General features: G+C 48.2%; 1 pseudogene; it reads left to right on the forward strand.

Annotated features, from left to right (window-relative positions):
• Positions 1-17,187, forward strand: part of LOC115126011 (plasma membrane calcium-transporting ATPase 3-like) — a 180,375-nt pseudogene that overhangs the window by 72,088 nt on the left and 91,100 nt on the right.

A 17,187-nucleotide genomic window follows, 5' to 3' on the forward strand; every position in this document is an offset into this window, starting at 1 on the left:
ATACAGTGTAGACATTGTTACTGTTGTAAATGACTATTGTAGCTGGAAATGGAATATCTACATAGGTGTACAGAGGCCCATTATCAGCAACCATCGCTCCTGTGTTGCAATGGCACGTTGTGTTAGCTAATCCTAGTTTAACATTTTAAAAGGCTAATTGATATTTAGAAAACCCTTTAGCAATTATGTTAGCACAGCTGAAAACTGTTTTCTGATTAAAGAAGCAATAAAACTGGCCTTCTTTAGACTAGTTGAGTATCTGGATCATCAGCATTTGTGGGTTCGATTACGACCTTTCTTCTGAAACTCATCAGTCTATTCTTGTTCTGAGAAATGAAGGCGAGAAATTTCCAAGAAACTGAAGACCTCGTACAACGCCCTGTACTGCTCCCTTCACAGAACAGCACAAACTGGCTCTAACCAGAATAGAAAGAGTGGTGGGAGGCCCCAGTGCTCAACTGAGCAAGAGGACAAGTACATTAGACTTCCGGGTAGACTTCCGGGTTGGAGCGAGCAGTCGCATACGCACTTCGGTCTGCAGGTAGTATAACTTTTCATTACATTTCATTATAGTACAACGGTTTGATTTGTCTAATCTTAGCAATTTCTTCTTAGCTAGCTACATAGCCGTCTTTGTATCAAAGATAATTGTGTAATTATCGTATTTCGTCGTCCTAACGTAGCCTACACTGCTATCTGCCCAGCAGCTAGCCAGCTAGCTAACGTCCACTGTCTACCGTATAGCAGCACTGTAGTAACTATTACCCTCAACTGAACGACTTGATTAGTGTAGTGTTAGCTAGCTACATAGTTGTCTTTGCTGTCTTCGTATCCAAGATAATTGTGTAGTTTAGAGTGTGTAGTTTTAGAGTGATTATCTTATTTACCGAGGTTAGCTAGCCAGCTATTTGTCGTCCTTAACGTAGGAGACACTGCTAGCTAGCCAACAGCTAGCCAACGTCTACCGAATAGAACTTAACAACTCGGTCGCATTCCGCCTCGCTCCACAGGTAGTATCACATTTTCATTTCATTTCATTACAGTACAACGGTTTGATTTGTTTGATCGTAGCTAGCTACATAGCTAGCTACATAGCCGTCTCTGTATCAAAGGTAATTGTGTAGTCTAGAGCGATTTTCTAGGTTACCTAGCCAGCTATTGTCGTTCTTTTAACGCAACGTAACATAATCAACACTGCTAGCTAGCCAGCTAGCCCCCGAATCAACAACGCAGCCACTGCCAGCTAGCCTACAAAGTCAACAACGCAGCCACTGCCAGCTAGCCTACTTCAGCAGTACTGTATCATTTTTAATCATTTTAATCAATAAGATTCTTGCTACGTAAGCTCAACTTTCTGAACATTCGAGACGTGTAGTCCACTTGTCATTCCAATCTCCTTTGCATTAGCGTAGCCTCTTCTGTAGCCTGTCAACTATGTGTCTGTCTATCCCTGTTCTCTCCTCTCTGCACAGACCATACAACGCTCCACACCGCGTGGCCGCGCCACCCTAATCTGGTGGTCCCAGCGCGCACGACCCACGTGGAGTTCCAGGTCTCCGGTAGCCTCTGGAACTGCCGATCTGCGGCCAACAAGGCAGAGTTCATCTCAGCCTATGCCTCCCTCCAGTCCCTCGACTTCTTGGCACTGACGGAAACATGGATCACCACAGATAACACTGCTACTCCTACTGCTCTCTCTTCGTCCGCCCACGTGTTCTCGCACACCCCGAGAGCTTCTGGTCAGCGGGGTGGTGGCACCGGGATCCTCATCTCTCCCAAGTGGTCATTCTCTCTTTCTCCCTTACCCATCTGTCTATCGCCTCCTTTGAATTCCATGCTGTCACAGTTACCAGCCCTTTCAAGCTTAACATCCTTATCATGTATTGCCCTCCAGGTTCCCTCGGAGAGTTCATCAATGAGCTTGATGCCTTGATAAGCTCCTTTCCTGAGGACGGCTCACCTCTCACAGTTCTGGGCGACTTTAACCTCCCCACGTCTACCTTTGACTCATTCCTCTCTGCCTCCTTCTTTCCACTCCTCTCCTCTTTTGACCTCTCCCTCTCACCTTCCCCCTACTCACAAGGCAGGCAATACGCTCGACCTCATCTTTACTAGATGCTGTTCTTCCACTAACCTCATTGCAACTCCCCTCCAAGTCTCCGACCACTACCTTGTATCCTTTTCCCTCTCGCTCTCATCCAACACTTCCCACACTGCCCCTACTCGGATGGTATCGCGGCCGTCCCAACCTTCGCTCTCTCTCCCCGCTACTCTCTCCTCTTCCATCCTATCATCTCTTCCCTCTGCTCAAACCTTCTCCAACCTATCTCCTGATTCTGCCTCCTCAACCCTCCTCTCCTCCCTTTCTGCATCCTTTGACTCTCTATGTCCCCTATCCTCCAGGCCGGCTCGGTCCTCCCCTCCCGCTCCGTGGCTCGACGACTCATTGCGAGCTCACAGAACAGGGCTCCGGGCAGCCGAGCGGAAATGGAGGAAAACTCGCCTCCCTGCGGACCTGGCATCCTTTCACTCCCTCCTCTCTACATTTTCCTCTTCTGTCGCTGCTGCTAAAGCCACTTTCTACCACTCTAAATTCCAAGCATCTGCCTCTAACCCTAGGAAGCTCTTTGCCACCTTCTCCTCCCTCCTGAATCCTCCTCCCCTCCCCCCCTCCTCCTCTCTGCAGATGACTTCGTCAACCATTTTGAAAAGAAGGTCGACGACATCCGATCCTCGTTTGCTAAGTCAAACGACACCGCTGGTTCTGCTCACACTGCCCTACCCTGTGCTCTGACCTCTTTCTCCCCTCTCTCTCCAGATGAAATCTCGCGTCTTGTGACGGCCGGCCGCCCAACAACCTGCCCGCTTGACCCTATCCCCTCCTCTCTTCTCCAGACCATTTCCGGAGACCTTCTCCCTTATCTCACCTCGCTCATCAACTCATCCCTGACCGCTGGCTACGTCCCTTCCGTCTTCAAGAGAGCGAGAGTTGCACCCCTTCTGAAAAAAAACCTACACTCGATCCCTCCGATGTCAACAACTACAGACCAGTATCCCTTCTTTCTTTTCTCTCCAAAACTCTTGAACGTGCCGTCCTTGGCCAGCTCTCCCGCTATCTCTCTCAGAATGACCTTCTTGATCCAAATCAGTCAGGTTTCAAGACTAGTCATTCAACTGAGACTGCTCTTCTCTGTATCACGGAGGCGCTCCGCATTGCTAAAGCTAACTCTCTCTCCTCTGCTCTCATCCTTCTAGACCTATCGGCTGCCTTCGATACTGTGAACCATCAGATCCTCCTCTCCACCCTCTCCGAGTTGGGCATCTCCGGCGCGGCCCACGCTTGATTGCGTCCTACCTGACAGGTCGCTCCTACCAGGTGGCGTGGCGAGAATCTGTCTCCTCACCACGTGCTCTCACCACTGGTGTCCCCCAGGGCTCTGTTCTAGGCCCTCTCCTATTCTCGCTATACACCAAGTCACTTGGCTCTGTCATAACCTCACATGGTCTCTCCTATCATTGCTATGCAGACGACACACAATTAATCTTCTCCTTTCCCCCTTCTGATGACCAGGTGGCGAATCGCATCTCTGCATGTCTGGCAGACATATCAGTGTGGATGACGGATCACCACCTCAAGCTGAACCTCGGCAAGACGGAGCTGCTCTTCCTCCCGGGGAAGGACTGCCCGTTCCATGATCTCGCCATCACGGTTGACAACTCCACTGTGTCCTCCTCCCAGAGCGCTAAGAACCTTGGCGTGATCCTGGACAACACCCTGTCGTTCTCAACTAACATCAAGGCGGTGGCCCGTTCCTGTAGGTTCATGCTCTACAACATCCGCAGAGTACGACCCTGCCTCACACAGGAAGCGGCGCAGGTCCTAATCCAGGCACTTGTCATCTCCCGTCTGGATTACTGCAACTCGCTGTTGGCTGGGCTCCCTGCCTGTGCCATTAAACCCCTACAACTCATCCAGAACGCCGCAGCCCGTCTGGTGTTCAACCTTCCCAAGTTCTCTCACGTCACCCCGCTCCTCCGCTCTCTCCACTGGCTTCCAGTTGAAGCTCGCATCCGCTACAAGACCATGGTGCTTGCCTACGGAGCTGTGAGGGGAACGGCACCTCAGTACCTCCAGGCTCTGATCAGGCCCTACACCCAAACAAGGGCACTGCGTTCATCCACCTCTGGCCTGCTCGCCTCCCTACCACTGAGGAAGTACAGTTCCCGCTCAGCCCAGTCAAAACTGTTCGCTGCTCTGGCCCCCCAATGGTGGAACAAACTCCCTCACGACGCCAGGACAGCGGAGTCAATCACCACCTTCCGGAGACACCTGAAACCCCACCTCTTTAAGGAATACCTAGGATAGGATAAAGTAATCCTTCTCACCCCCCCCCTTAAAAGATTTAGATGCACTATTGTAAAGTGGCTGCTCCACTGGATGTCATAAGGTGAATGCACCAATTTGTAAGTCGCTCTGGATAAGAGCGTCTGCTAAATGACTTAAATGTAAATGTAAATGTAGTGTCTAGTTTGAGAAACAGACGCCTTACAAGTCCTCAACTGGCAGCTTCATTAAAAAGTACCCACTGGCCTTCTAGGCAGAGTTGCAAAGAAAAAGCCATATCTCAGACTGGTCAATACAAATAAAAGATTGGCAAAATAACACCTCAAAGGAAGATTGGAAAAAAGTGTCATGGACAGACAAATCTAAGTTTGAGGTGTTCGGATCACTAAGAAAAACATTTGTGAGATGCAGAAAAAATGAAAAGATGCTGGAGGAGTGCTTGACGCCATCTGCCAAGCATGGTGGAGGCAACGTGATGGTCTGTGGTGATATGGTAGTGGTAAAGTGGGAGATTTGTACAGGGTAAAAGGGATCTTGAAGAAGGAAGGCTATCACTCCATTTTGCAACACCATGCCATACCCTGTGGTATTGGAGCCAATTTCCTCCTACAACAGGACAAGGACCCAAAGCACAGCTCCAAACTATGCAAGAACTATTTAGGGAAGAAGCAGTCAGCTGGTGTTCTGTCTATAATGGAGTGGCCAGCACAGTCACTGGATCTCAACCCTATTGAGCTGTTGTGGGAGCAGCTTGACCGTATGGTACATAAGAAGTGCCCATCAAGCCAATCCAACTTGTGGGAGGTGCCTCAGGAAGCATGGGGTGAAATCTCTTCAGATTAGCTCAACAAATGGACAACTTGAATGCCAAAGGTCTGCAACTTTCTATAATTGTTGCAAATGGAGGATTCTTTGACGAAAGCAAAGTTTGAAGGACACAAATATTATTTCAAGTAAAAATCATTATTTTTCAAGACTATATTTCCTATTCATTTTGCATGTTTTCATGGAAAACCAGGACATGTCTAAGTGGCCCCAAACTTTTGAAAGGTTGTGTAGATGTAACAGTATTGCTTCCGTCCCTCTCCTCGAACTAGGTATCCTCTCTGCACACATCGACAACTGACGAAGCATCGTTACCCATCTCGCCCCTTGCAGAGCAAGAGGGGACAACTACTTCAAGGTCTCAGAGAGTGACGTCACCGATTGAAATGCTATTAGCGCGCACACCGCTAACTAGCTAGCCATTTCACACCAGTTACATAACATAGGCCTACCCCAGCCAAACCTGGGCCAATTGTGCACCACCCTATGGGGACTCCCAATGTGGTGCAGCCTGGATTCGAACCAGGTACGCCGTTTGTACTGAGATGCGCCACTCAGGAGCCCTAATAGTTGCTGTCACTGGCTGGTCTGGAGTTCCTCTGAAATGTACAATTATATTTCACATGATAAGAAAACTACAGTCATGACTTGACAAAGAAATATATTTACGAAACGAAAGAAATGAGACCATTACGTTCAAGTAGATCGTTTTATTTTCATTTACCTCGTCCTCTATTGCCCATGGGAGTAGCTACTTCCTGAGATTTGATTGATGGAACAATCCAGCCAATGTTTAGGCGAATGTGTTTTTGACAGATGGAAATGATTGGTCAGGAGTTAAAGCTCCTGCCCCCAGATCAAATTCCTTTTTTAATTGGTAACGTGAACATAGAGACAGAACTCCAAGCGTGTGCAGCTTCAAAATCTGCAAGTGTATTTTTGATTAACATCAGAATATTCATATACGTAAATGGACTTGTAATAATTCTGAAAATAAATGATAAATAATTATAATAATATTATTATTAATAAATGATGCTTGCTTATTGAAAGTATTCAAATGTCCAATGACTTCGTTTTACGACTTTTGTTAAATCTTTCACTCCTCATGATTACAAGCTTGAAAAAATACAATTACACTCGAATCATAGTTGCAACCACAAATCTAAATATGCGACCAGGAAATTCAAAAATACAAAAACTCACGTAGTTCTGTCATCATTATAATATTATATTATTATATACCTTCTACGTGGCAGGCTGCTCTCATCTGTCTGCACCGTGTACTCTCCCAAGGGCTCATGTACTCTCCAAAGGGCTCATGTACTCTCCCAAGGGCTCATGTACTCTCCCAAGGGCTCATGTACTCTCCCAAGGGCTCATGTACACTCCCAAGGGCTCATGTACTCTCCCAAGGGCTCATGTACTCTCCCAAGGGCTCATGTACTCTCCAAAGGGCTCATGTACTCTCCCAAGGGCTCATGTACTCTCCAAAGGGCTCATGTACTCTCCCAAGGGCTCATGTACTCTCCAAAGGGCTCATGTACTCTCCAAAGGGCTCATGTACTCACCAAAGGGCTCATGTACTCTCCAAAGGGCTCATGTACTCTCCAAAGGGCTCATGTACTCTCCAAAGGGCTCATGTACTCTCCAAAGGGCTCATGTACTCTCCCAAGGGCTCATGTACTCTCCCAAGGGCTCATGTACTCTCCAAAGGGCTCATGTACTCTCCAAAGGGCTCATGGGCTCATGTACTCTCCAAAGGGCTCATGTACTCTCCAAAGGGCTCATGTACTCTCCCAAGGGCTCGGTTCTAGTCCCTCTCCTCTTCTCTCTATAGACCAAGTCACTCAGCTCCGTCATATCTTCACATGGTCTCTCCTCTCCTCTCTCTACACCAAGTCACTCAGCTCCGTCATATCCTCACATGGTCTCTCCTATCACTGCTATGAGGATGGACCTCTCCTCTTCTCTCTATAGACCAAGTCACTCAGCTCCGTCATATCCTCACATAGTCTCTCCTATCACTGCTATGAGGATGGACCTCTCCTCTACTCTCTATAGACCAAGTCACTCAGCTCCGTCATATCCTCACATGGTCTCTTCTATCACTGCTATTTGGATGACACTCAACTTCTTTTCTCCTTCCCCCTTCTGACACCCAGGTGGCCTGGCAGAGGTCTCAGCTTGGACGTTGGCCAGCCACCTCAAGGTCAACAAGACAGAGCAACTCTTCCTCCTAGGGAAGACCGGCCCTCTCCAAGACCTCTCCATCACGGTTGACAGCTCCACATTGTCCTCCTCCCAGAGTGCAAAGAACCTTTGTGTGACCCTGGACAACACCCATCAAGCCAGTGACCCGCTCCTGCAGGTTCATGCTCTACGACATCCGTAGAGTACGACCCTACCTCACACAGGAAGAGGAACATCCGTAGAGTACGACCCTACCTCACACAGGAAGAGGAACATCCATAGAGTACGACCCTACCTCACACAGGAACCAGTCCTGTCTGGACTCCTGCAACTCGCTGTTGGCTTGGCATCCCGCTTGTGCCATCAAAACTCTGCAGATTATCCAGAATGCCGTAGCCCGCCTGGTGTTCAACCTTCCCAAGTTCTTTCATGTCACCCCACTCCTCCGCACTCTCCACTGGCTTCCAGGTAGGTGAACCTTCGCCCCTAGTCTGAGGTTCTGAATGCTCTGGAGCAGGTTTTCATCAAGGACCTCTCGGTACTTTGCTCCATTCATCTTTCCCTAGATCCTGACTAGTCTCCCAGTCCCTGCTGCTGAAACACATCCCCACAGCATGATGCTGCCTCCACCATACTTCACCGTAGGGATGGTGCCAGGTTTCCTCCAGACGTGATGCTTCGCATTCAGGCCAAATAATTCAATCTTGGTTTCATCAGACCAGATAATCTTGTTTCTCATGGTCCTTTAGGTGCCTTTTGGCAAACACCAAGCAGGCTGTTATGTGCCTTTTACTGAGGACTGGCTTCCTCCTGGCCACTCTACCATAAAGGCCTGATTGGTGGAGTGCTGCAGAGTTGGTTGTCCTGCTGGAAGGTTCTCCCATCTCCACAGAAGATCTCTGTCAGAGTTACCATCTGGGTTTTGGTCACCTCCTTTCTGGTTTTATTTTAAAAAATCTAAAAACCTGTTTTCACTTTGTCATTATGGGGTATTGTGATGTCATTATGGGTTATTGTGATGTCATTATAGGTTATTGTGATGTCATTATGGGTTATTGTGATGTCATTATGGGTTATTGTGTGTAGATTGATGTGAAACAAATATTTAATAATTTTTTGAATAAGGCTGTAATTTAACAAAATGTAGAAAAAGTCAAGGGGTCTGAAAACTTTCAGAATGCTCTGTATATAGTAATAATAACCTAATATTTAATAAGTTGATGTTTCCAGATCGTGTGTGGCTAGCAGAGTGTACTCCAGTCTATGTCCAGTACTTTGTCAAGTTCTTCATCATCGGAGTGACTGTGTTGGTGGTGGCTGTACCTGAGGGCCTGCCGCTCGCTGTCACCATATCACTGGCCTACTCTGTCAAGGTACGTGAGGATGGGTGTGTATGTTTGGGTAAACTTGTTTGTTAGAGATCTGAGAGGGTAGGAATAACAGTAGCAGGTAGCAAGCAATATGTTGGAGCTTCCAAATGGCCAATCACTGACACTATCACTAACAGCTGTCCAATCAGATCTTCACAGTTATGTAGGGCATATGGGGCAATTTTGTGATTGGGCAAACCCACACAACAACATACTCCAGTTTACTATAGTACTATATGTAGAATTCTGAGGTTAACTGTCGTATCCTGTAGAGTCCTGTAGAATCCCTCGACGGTGTAGTGCTTCCACTGCCTTCAGAAAGCATTCATACCCCTTACCTCTTCCAATATTTTGTTGTGTTACAGCCTGAATTTAAAATGATTTCAATTGATTTTTTTTTCTCTCACCCATCTACACACAATACCCAATAATGACGAAGTGAAAATATGTTTTCAGACTTTTTTGCAAATCTATTGAAAATGAAATATAGAAATATCTAATTTACATAAGTATTCACACCCCTGAGTCGGTAATTTGTAGAAGGACTTTTGGCAGCGATTACAGATGTGAGTCTTTCTGGGTACGTTTCTAAGAGCTTTCCACCCCTGGATGGTGCATGATTTGCACATTATTCTTTAAAAAATTCTTCAAGCTCTGTCAAATTAGTTGTTGATCATTGCTAGGCAACCGTTTTCAGGTCAAGCAGATTTAAGTCTAAACTGTAACTCGTGAACATGCACTGCCTTCTTGGTAAGCAACTCCAGTGTAGATTTGGCCTTGTGTTTTCCATTTTTTTATTACATTTTTATTTAACCTTTATAGGCAAGTCACTTAAAACAAAATCTTATTTACAATGACGGCCTACCCAGGCCAAACCCGGACGACACTGGGCCAATTGTGAGCCGCCCTATGGGACTACCAATCACGGCTGGTTGTGATACAGCCTGGAATCAAACCAGGACCTGTAGTGACGCCTCTATCACTGAGATGCAGTGCCTTAGACCGCTGCGCGTCTCGGGAGCCCTTTTAAAGTCCCTATTGGCCTCATGGCAAAATCCCTGAGCGGTTTCCTTCCTCTCAACTGAGCTAGGAAGGACGTCTGTATCTTTGTAGTGACTGGGTCTATTGATACACTGAGCTAGGAAGGACGTCTGTATCTTTGTAGTGACTGGGTGTATTGATACACTGAGCTAGGAAGGACGTCTGTATCTTTGTAGTGACTGGGTGTATTGATACACTGAGCTAGGAAGGACGTCTGTATCTTTGTAGTGACTGGGTGTATTGATACACTGAGCTAGGAAGGACGTCTGTATCTTTGTAGTGACTGGGTGTATTGATACACTGAGCTAGGAAGGACGTCTGTATCTTTGTAGTGACTGGGTGTATTGATACACTGAGCTAGGAAGGACGTCTGTATCTTTGTAGTGACTGGGTGTATTGATACACTGAGCTAGGAAGGACGTCTGTATCTTTGTAGTGACTGGGTGTATTGATACACTGAGCTAGGAAGGACGTCTGTATCTTTGTAGTGACTGGGTGTATTGATACACCATCCAAAGTGTAATTAATAACTTCACCATGATCAAAGGGATATTCAATGTCTGCTACTTTATTTTCACCCATCTCCCAATAGGTGCCATCCTTTGCGAGGCATTGGAAAACCTCCCTGGTCTTTGTGGTTGAATCTGTGTTTGAAACTCACTGCTCGACTGAGGGACCTTACAGATAATTGTATGTGTGGGGTACAGAGATGAGGGACCTGACAGATAATTGTATGTGTGGGGTACAGAGATGAGGGACCTTACAGATAATTGTATGTGTGGGGTACAGAGATGAGAAAGTAATTCAAAAATCATGTTAAACTATTAGAGTCAAAGTTAGTTATGTGACTTGTTACACACATTTTTACTCCATAATTTATTTAGGATTGCCAACACAAAGGGGTTGAATACTTATTGACTCAATACATTTCAGCGTTTGATTTTTTTATTCATTAGTAAAAAAAAACTGAAAAACATAATTCCACTTTATCATTATGGGGTTTTGTCTGTAGGCTGGTGACACAAAACAAATAATTGAATCCATTTTGAATTCAGGCTGTAACCCAACAAAATGTGGCGTCCATTTTAAATTCAGGTTGTAATGTGGAATAACAATACTATCTGAAAGCAATGTACTATATAATGTTGTTGTAATTTGTCAAATACTACACACCAGTATCCCTCGATCTCACAGTGCTTACGTTAGAATGATTTTGATCGATTGGGCTGCTTCGATGCTGTTTTCATTTGAATGTGCTGTCTTTGGGGTGTCCTAATTCCATGGCACGTGTTTTATGAAGTGATATGCAAAACGACTGCCGGATTCAAAACATATAATTTTTCTATTTAAATTATCATACACAATTCTTGCAACCAATAGAATGTTATACCTATGGGGGATACAACCTTCCCAACCCTTCAGATTTTGCTGCGAGGAGGCAGATTCAATAGATCATTTATTTTGATACTGTCCATATGTAGCTTGTTTTTGGTCGGAGGTTCAGGAATGGCTGAAGAATTGCAACATTTACCTGAAGCTAACCATGCAGATAGCACAACTGGGTGATTTGAAAAATCATAGTGAATCGATCAATCATTGAATAATACTTTTAGCAACAATGTTTATTTACAATCTGTGGAAACAATGAGAATAGAAAGGTTCAGAACTTTTGTGAAACATCACAGCACAGTTGAAAAATACATGACAAATAGAAATTCAATATAGATGGTGTTGAGAGATAGATGGGAGGGGTTGAGTGGAGCTGAAGGATGGGACTGGATGGTGTTGAGAGATAGATGGGAGGGGTTGAGTGGAGCTGAAGGATGGGACTGGATGGTGTTGAGAGATAGATGGGAGGGGTTGAGTGGAGCTGAAGGATGGGACTGGATGGTGTTGAGAGATAGATGGGATGGTGTTGGGTTGAGTTGGAGCTGAAGGATGGGACTGGATGGTGTTGAGAGATAGATGGGAGGGGTTGAATGGAGCTGAAGGTTGGGACTGGATGGTGTTGAGAGATAGATGGGAGGGGTTGAGTGGAGCTGAAGGATGGGACTGGATGGTGTTGAGAGATAGATGGGAGGGGTTGAGTGGAGCTGAAGGTTGGGACTGGATGGTGTTGAGAGATAGATGGGAGGGGTTGAGTGGAGCTGAAGGTTGGGACTGGATGGTGTTGAGAGATAGATGGGAGGGGTTGAGTGGAGCTGAAGGATGGGACTGGATGGTGTTGAGAGATAGATGGGAGGGGTTGAGTGGAGCTGAAGGATGGGACTGGATGGTGTTGAGAGATAGATGGGAGGGGTTGAATGGAGCTGAAGGATGGGACTGGATGGTGTTGAGAGATAGATGGGAGGGGTTGAATGGAGCTGAAGGATGGGACTGGATGGTGTTTGATGGGAGATAGATGGGGGAGTTGAGGTTGAGGGGTTGGAGCTGAAGGATGGGACTGGATGGTGTTGAGAGATAGATGGGAGGGGTTGATGGAGATGGTTGAGGGGTTGAGTGGAGCTGAAGGTTGGGACTGGATGGTGTTGAGAGATAGATGGGAGGGGTTGAGTGGAGCTGAAGGATGGGACTGGATGGTGTTGAGAGATAGATGGGAGGGGTTGAGTGGAGCTGAAGGATGGGACTGGATGGTGTTGAGAGATAGATGGGAGGGGTTGAGTGGAGCTGAAGGATGGGACTGGATGGTGTTGAGAGATAGATGGGATGGTGGAGTTGATGGGAGATGGTGTTGAGAGGATGGGAGGGGTTGAGTGGAGCTGAAGGATGGGACTGGATGGTGTTGAGAGATAGATGGGAGGGGTTGAGTGGAGCTGAAGGATGGGACTGGGGATGGTGTTGAGAGATAGATGGGAGGGGTTGAGTGGAGCTGAAGGATGGGACTGGATGGTGTTGAGAGATAGATGAGGGGTTGAGTGGAGCTGAAGGATGGGACTGGATGGTGTTGAGAGATAGATGGGAGGGGTTGAGTGGAGCTGAAGGATGGGACTGGATGGTGTGTAGATGAGAGATAGATGGGAGGGGTTGAGGGTTGGAGCTGAAGGATGGGACTGGATGGTGTTGAGAGATAGATGGGAGGGGTTGAGTGGAGCTGAAGGATGGGACTGGATGGTGTTGAGAGATAGATGGGAGGGGTTGAGTGGAGCTGAAGGATGGGACTGGATGGTGTTGAGAGATAGATGGGAGGGGTTGAGTGGAGCTGAAGGATGGGACTGGATGGTGTTGAGAGATAGATGGGAGGGGTTGATGGAGCTGAAGGATGGGACTGGATGGTGTTGAGAGATAGATGGGAGGGGTTGAGTGGAGCTGAAGGATGGGACTGGATGGTGTTGAGAGATAGATGGGAGGGGTTGAGTGGAGCTGAAGGATGGGACTGGATGGTGTTGAGAGATAGATGGGAGGGGTTGAGTGGAGCTGAAGGATGGGACTGGATGGTGTTGAGAGATAGATGGGAGGGGTTGAGTGGAGCTGAAGGATGGGACTGGATGGTGTTGAGAGATAGATGGGAGGGGTTGAGTGGAGCTGAAGGATGGGACTGGATGGTGTTGAGAGATAGATGGGAGGGGTTGAGTGGAGCTGAAGGATGGGACTGGATGGTGTTGAGAGATAGATGGGAGGGGTTGAGTGGAGCTGAAGGATGGGACTGGATGGTGTTGAGAGATAGATGGGAGGGGTTGAATGGAGCTGAAGGATGGGACTGGATGGTGTTGAGAGATAGATGGGATGGGAGGGGTTGGAGGAGCTGAAGGATGGGACTGGATGGTGTTGAGAGATAGATGGGACTGATGAGTGTTGGGAGATGGAGCTGAAGGATGGGACTGATGGTGTTGAGAGATAGATGGGAGGGGTTGAGTGGAGCTGAAGGATGGGACTGGATGGTGTTGAGAGATAGATGGGAGGGGTTGAATGGAGCTGAAGGATGGGACTGGATGGTGTTGAGAGATAGATGGGAGGGGTTGAGTGGAGCTGGATGGTGTTGAGAGATAGATGGGAGGGGTTGAGTGGACTGAAGGATGGGGATGGTGTTGAGAGATAGATGGGAGGGGTTGAGTGGAGCTGAAGGATGGGACTGGATGGTGTTGAGAGATAGATGGGAGGGGTTGAGTGGAGCTGAAGGATGGGACTGGATGGTGTTGAGAGATAGATGGGAGGGGTTGAGTGGAGCTGAAGGATGGGACTGGATGGTGTTGAGAGATAGATGGGAGGGGTTGAGTGGAGCTGAAGGATGGGACTGGATGGTGTTGAGAGATAGATGGGAGGGGTTGAATGGAGCTGAAGGAGCTGAAGGAGGGGTTGAGTGGAGCTGAAGGATGGGACTGGATGGTGTTGAGAGATAGATGGGAGGGGTTGGAGCTGAAGGAGACTGGATGGTGTTGAGAGATAGATGGGAGGTTGGGAGCTGAAGGATGGTGATGGTGAGAGAGATAGATGGGAGGGGTTGAGTGGAGCTGAAGGATGGGACTGGATGGTGTTGAAGGATGGGACTGAAGGATGGGGATGGTGTTGAGAGATAGATGGGAGGGGTTGAGTGGAGCTGAAGGATGGGACTGGATGGTGTTGAGAGATAGATGGGAGGGGTTGAGTGGAGCTGAAGGATGGGACTGGATGGTGTTGAGAGATAGATGGGAGGGGTTGAGTGGAGCTGAAGGATGGGACTGGATGGTGTTGAGAGATAGATGGATGGTGAAGGATGGGACTGATGGTGTTGAGAGATAGATGGGAGGGGTTGAGTGGAGCTGAAGGATGGGACTGGATGGTGTTGAGAGATAGATGGGAGGGGTTGAGTGGAGCTGAAGGATGGGACTGGATGGTGTTGAGAGATAGATGGGAGGGGTTGAATGGAGCTGAAGGATGGGACTGGATGGTGTTGAGAGATAGATGGGAGGGGTTGAATGGAGCTGAAGGATGGGACTGGATGGTGTTGAGAGATAGATGGGAGGGGTTGAGTGGAGCTGAAGGATGGGACTGGATGGTGTTGAGAGATAGATGGGAGGGGTTGAGTGGAGCTGAAGGATGGGACTGGATGGTGTTGAGAGATAGATGGGAGGGGATAGATGAATGGAGCTGAAGGATGGGACTGGATGGTGTTGAGAGATAGATGGGAGGGGTTGAGTGGAGCTGAAGGATGGGACTGGATGGTGTTGAGAGATAGATGGGAGGGGTTGAGTGGAGCTGAAGGATGGGACTGATGGTGTTGAGAGATAGATGGGAGGGGTTGTGGAGCTGAAGGATGGGACTGGATGGTGTTGAGAGATAGATGGGAGGGGTTGAATGGAGCTGAAGGATGGGACTGGATGGTGTTGAGAGATAGATGGGAGGGGTTGAGTGGAGCTGAAGGATGGGACTGGATGGTGTTGAGAGATAGATGGGAGGGGTTGAATGGAGCTGAAGGATGGGACTGGATGGTGTTGAGAGATAGATGGGAGGGGTTGAATGGAGCTGAAGGATGGGACTGGATGGTGTTGAGAGATAGATGGGAGGGGTTGATGGAGCTGAAGGATGGGACTGGATGGTGTTGAGAGATAGATGGGAGGGGTTGAGTGGAGCTGAAGGATGGGACTGATGGTGTTGAGAGATAGATGGGAGGGGTTGAATGGAGCTGAAGGATGGGACTGGATGGTGTTGAGAGATAGATGGGAGGGGGGGTTGAATGGAGCTGAAGGATGGGACTAGATGGGATGGTGGAGCTGAAGGATGGGACTGGATGGTGTTGAGAGATAGATGGGAGGGGTTGAGTGGAGCTGAAGGATGGGACTGGATGGTGTTGAGAGATAGATGGGAGGGGTTGAATGGAGGAGACTGGATGGTGTTGAGAGATAGATGGGAGGGGTTGAAGGATGGGACTGGATGGTGTTGAGAGATAGATGGGAGGGGTTGAGGAGCTGAAGGATGGGACTGGATGGTGTTGAGAGATAGATGGGAGGGGTTGAATGGAGCTGAAGGATGGGACTGATGGTGTTGAGAGATAGATGGGAGGGGTTGAGTGGAGCTGAAGGATGGGACTGGATGGTGTTGAGAGATAGATGGGAGGGGTTGATGGAGCTGAAGGATGGGACTGGATGGTGTGAGAGATAGATGGGAGGGGTTGAATGGAGCTGAAGGATGGGACTGGATGGTGTTGAGAGATAGATGGGAATGGAGCTGAAGGATGGGACTGGATGGTGTTGGGACTGGATGGTGTAGAGATAGATGGGAGAGAGCTGAAGGATGGGAGGGGTTGAGAGATAGATGGAGCTGAAGGATGGGACTGGATGGTGTTGAGAGATAGATGGGAGGGGTTGAATGGAGCTGAAGGATGGGACTGATGGTGTTGAGAGATAGATGGGAGGGGTTGAGTGGAGCTGAAGGATGGGACTGGATGGTGTTGAGAGATAGATGGGAGGGGTTGAATGGAGCTGAAGGATGGGACTGGATGGTGTTGAGAGATAGATGGGAGGGTTGAATGGAGCTGAAGGATGGGACTGGATGGTGTTGAGAGATAGATGGGAGGGGTTGAATGGAGCTGAAGGATGGGACTGGATGGTGTTGAGAGATAGATGGGAGGGGTTGAATGGAGCTGAAGGATGGGACTGGATGGTGTTGAGAGATAGATGGGAGGGGTTGAATGGAGCTGAAGGATGGGACTGGATGGTGTTGAGAGATAGATGGGAGGGGTTGAATGGAGCTGAAGGATGGTGATGGTGTTGAGAGATAGATGGGAGGGGTTGAAGGTGGAGCTGAAGGATGGGACTGGATGGTGTTGAGAGATAGATGGGAGGGGTTGAATGGAGCTGAAGGATGGGACTGGATGGTGTTGAGAGATAGATGGGAGGGTTGAATGGAGCTGAAGGATGGGACTGGATGGTGTTGAGAGATAGATGGGAGGGGTTGAATGGAGCTGAAGGATGGGACTGGATGGTGTTGAGAGATAGATGGGAGGGGTTGAATGGAGCTGAAGGATGGGACTGGATGGTGTTGAGAGATAGATGGGAGGGGTTGAATGGAGCTGAAGGATGGGACTGGATGGTGTTGAGAGATAGATGGGAGGGGTTGAATGGAGCTGAAGGATGGGACTGGATGGTGTTGAGAGATAGATGGGAGGGGTTGGAGTGGATGGGCTGAAGGATGAATGGAGCTGAAGGATGGACTGATGGTGAGAGATAGATGGGAGGGGTTGAGTGGAGCTGAAGGATGGGACTGGATGGTGTTGAGAGATAGATGGGAGGGGTTGAATGGAGCTGAAGGATGGGACTGGATGGTGTTGAGATAGATGGGAGGGGTTGAATGGAGCTGAAGGATGGACTGGATGGTGTTGAGATAGATGGGAGGGTTGAGTGGAGCTGAAGGATGGGACTGGATGGTGTTGAGAGATAGATGGGAGGGGTTGAATGGAGCTGAAGGATGGGACTGGATGGTGTTGAGAGATAGATGGGA

The sequence above is a fragment of the Oncorhynchus nerka genome, unplaced genomic scaffold (assembly GCF_034236695.1).
Source record: "Oncorhynchus nerka isolate Pitt River unplaced genomic scaffold, Oner_Uvic_2.0 unplaced_scaffold_998, whole genome shotgun sequence".
Lineage (NCBI taxonomy): Eukaryota > Metazoa > Chordata > Actinopteri > Salmoniformes > Salmonidae > Oncorhynchus > Oncorhynchus nerka.